A 4055-nucleotide genomic window follows, 5' to 3' on the forward strand; every position below is an offset into this window, starting at 1 on the left:
ACGGACCGGAGGTGGAATCGCTGTACTCACGGAGCCTGCAGGCTTAGCCCCTAGAGCAGTGGTTCTCAACCTTCCTAATGCTGCGACCCTTTAATACAGTTCCTCATGTTGTGGTGACCCCCAATTTCATTGTTACAAATTGAACATAATTAAAGCATAGTGATTAATCACAAAAACAATATGTAATTATATATGTGTTTTCCGATGGTCTTAGGCGACCCCTGTGAAAGGGTTGTTCGACCCCCAAAGGGGTCACGATCCACAGGTTGAGAACCGCTGCCCTAGAGAATGGCGGGGGTGTGGCGGTTTCATCCACTTGTCCTTCCAGAAGCTTCTCCTGCATTGTCTGCTTCCGGGCCTCTCACTTGCTACTGGGTTCTGCCCAGTCGGCTTGTGGAAGAGGAATCAATGCCAGAGGAGGCAGCCCCCAGCTCAGAATCTGTGTCAGTGTGCCCCCTGGTCAGTGCCTTCCGAGAAGTCCCAGACCCTGACCACTCACTCCCAGGTGCACTGATGAAGGCCTCATTGCAGACAAAAGGACCGTGCATGGAGGGGAGTGCTGGCTACGGCAGTAGGAAGGGATAGGGGAGGCTCGCTGCAAAAAAGAGGAAGCATAGTCCTAACTGGTGTGGCTCAGTGGATAAAGCATCGACCTGCAGGGTCCTGGGTTCAATTCCGGTCAAGGGTAACCACTCAGGCTTTGCAGGAAGCTGCAGAGGTCCTCGTCCACCTCTCCAGGTTTCACAAGGAAGCCTAGGAGCCATTGTTGGGTTCAATCCTAAGTTCCACTCCAGTTATGTCTCTCCTTTCTGAGTCCTTTCCATGAAAAAGATAGAAACTAGCCCTGCTAGTGTGGCTCAGCGGTTGAATGTTGACCGATGAACCAGGAGGTCAGGGTTCGATTCCCAGTCAGGGCACATGCCCGGATTGCAGGCTCCATCCCCAGTGGGGGCCGAGCAGGAGGCAGCCGATCAATGATTCTCATCATTGATGTTTCTCTCTCTCCCTCTCCCTATCTCTGAAATAAATTTAAAAAGATACAGTTTTAAAGATAGAAATTAGTATATGGGTACTAAGTACCAAACAAATTTCCATTTGTTTCATTGAACCCTAGGGCTCCCCTGTGAGGTTTGTCATTCCTGTTTTACACATGAGGAAACTCTGAGATTCGATAACTTGCCCCAAATTGCACAGCTAGAAAGCAATAAAACGGGAGCCAGAGTCAGTGCAGCAGCAAAACCCATTCCCTTCCCTCTCCATCAGGCAGCTTCCAGGGAAGACGTTCCAGATCATTTGTGAAGCCACCTGATCCGGCTTCGATAACGAGCTGTCCTAGCACTGAGGCTGTCTGAAGCCCGAGTTTCATTGAGAGGGACTTTGGACCGCATCTAATCCGTCCCCGAGGGGCGGTTCCGGTGTCTCACTCTGTGACTCAGCAAGCCTGGGCCCTCAGAGCCCGTCTCCTCAGCCCTGAACTCTGAGAGCTGGACTGGATCAGTGGTTCTCAATCGGTGGGTCTCAGGACCCTGTACACTCTTAAAAATGGTTGCAGACCCAAAGAGCTTTTGCTTATGTAAGTTATACCTATCAATATTTAGCATTGAAAAAATTAAAGCTGAAAAACTTTTGAATAACACTTTTCCAAAACAAAAGGAAATTCAGTGAGATCTGTGGTATTTTTGACAATTTTGCAAATCTAATGAATGTCTGGCTTATGCAGCTTAAGTAGGCTGGGCTCTCACATCTGCCTCCACATTTATTCTCTCCCGTATCATGTCATGGAGCCTCTGGGAAACACTGTACACTTGTGAGGGAATGGGGATGAAAAAGGCAAATATGAATGAAAACTGGCAATAATTTGTCCCCTTTTCCCCCTCAAAGGGTCTCAGGCACCTCCAGGGGTCCCAGACCACCCTTTGAGAATTGTTTCAAAAGGTGGTACATAGACCACCCAAATCAGAATCACTTAGGGCAGTGGTCGGCAAACTCATTAGTCAACAGAGCAAAATATCAACAGTACAACGATTGAAATTTCTTTTGAGAGCCACATTTTTTAAAGTTAAACTATATAGGTAGGTACATTGTTATTAACTTAATTAGGGTACTCCTAAGGCTTAGGAAGAGCCACACACAAGGGGCCAAAGAGCTGCATGTGGCTCGCGAGCCACAGTTTGCCGACCACGGACCTAGGGTCCTACTAACACATGCGTCTCCTGGCCTGTCCCAGACCTGAGTTCGCATTTAACACGCTTCCTGACACGCGGAGTTGGGGACTTGTTTGGGAGAGCTCTAGGTTCCTGCCAGCCTGGTTCACCCGAGCCTGTTCACTGGCACCTGTCGTGGCAGAGCTGGGATAAAGACCAGGAATCAGTGCCGGGCGCTCGCCTGGCAGTGACGAAGCTGCTTCCTCTCGCTGGTTTGCCTGGCTTACCTGTTCTCACCTGTTCACCATCTTCATGTTCACTCCTTGCCCCACTCAGGGAAGCACTCAGGGCAGCCAGGCACCTTGCATGTATCTTTAAAAATAATTTCTGGGTTTGCTCACAGCTCTCTGCTGGCACCTGTTGTGGCAGAGCTGGGATAAAGACCAGGAATCAGTGCAGGGCGCTCGCCTGGCAGTGACGAAGCTGCTTCCTCTCCCTGGTTTGCCTGGCTTACCTGTTCTCACCTGTTCACCATCTTCATGTTCACTCCTTGCCCCACTCAGGGAAGCACTCAGGGCAGCCAGGCACCTTGCATGTATCTTTAAAAATAATTTCTGGGTTTGCTCACAGCTCTCTATTTCTGCAGCCAGTAAAAAGCAAGCAGAAATGAAGAAAGGGACCCAAAAGACCGGGACCTCTCTTCCCCCCAGGAGGAAGTTCTGTTCTAACCTTGGCCCCACCTGGATGTCCGTACAGTGAGTCAACCACAGTCCATGATCCCCAAATCAGGGTATGGGGGGAGGGGTTGTAAAAAGAAAAGTGTGAGGCCTGGCTGGTACAAAACAGGCAAATATGGAAGCAACACAAGGAAAAGAACAAGTTTATATAAAGAATCTCTAGTGAATATGGGGGGAGGGGTTGTAAAAAGAAAAGAAGTGTGAGGACTGGCTGGTACAAAACAGGCAAATATGGAAGCAACAGAAGGAAAAGAACAAGTTTATATAAAGAATCTCTAGTGAAGAAAATATTTACAAGGTAATGTAGATTGTGGTATCATTGTAAAATTTCAGAGTAACATTCCATTATCGCATTCAAAAATATTGTGACTGTGTTTAACCCCTAACTTCCAATAGGACAAAACTGCTATCGTGGTGACATTTGCTAACATTTATCTATTAAAACCTATATGACAAAGTAACCTGTGCAATTGGTATAATGGGACTAGCACCAATTGCACGGTTACTTGAATCAGTCACAACTGGGCCACTAACTAGCCCTGAACTGACTGTGTGACTTTTGTAATTAAACATCCGTTGAGCACTCATGTGCAAGCAACTGTTAGGTGATATGAAGAAGAAAAAATCCTAAAAAGTACTGGTGGAGCCACGCCTCCTTCCCAAGCATGCTGTTGGAGGCAGCAAGGTCCCGTGCTGAGGTCCAGATGCCTGGCGCCGGGAGACCGGTGAGAAGGCAGGCGGGACGTGGTACTCATAATGCCCTGGACCGGTGGTTCGCTCTCACTTGGCCTCTGGTTCAATGACCCGGCCCATCACACCCCCAGCAAGCACATTCCCCGCCGGCTCTCTGCGCACCTGCAAAAAGGGGCAACAGCTCGCACACGGGATCGTGTGAGGACCAGCACTTCCTGGCACCCATTACACTTGCCCAAATGCCGAATGAGTGACACCTCGGTCCCTGCCCGGAGTTGAGCGATACGACGCATAAGCCCCACGTGCCCGGCAGTGATGGGAGGAAGGAGTGATGGACACCCGGACAACAGGCGTCCAAATGCCTGGAACACTGGAAAGTGCGGCCCAACCGGACCCATCATCCTGCACGGAGCCGCAGAGCAGAGCCCTCGGCCCTGCGTGGTGTCTACCGCGGGCGGCTCCATCCAGCCCCTCGACGGGT

Source organism: Myotis brandtii, unplaced genomic scaffold, assembly GCF_000412655.1.
Source record: "Myotis brandtii unplaced genomic scaffold, ASM41265v1 scaffold410, whole genome shotgun sequence".
Taxonomy (NCBI): Eukaryota; Metazoa; Chordata; class Mammalia; order Chiroptera; family Vespertilionidae; genus Myotis; species Myotis brandtii.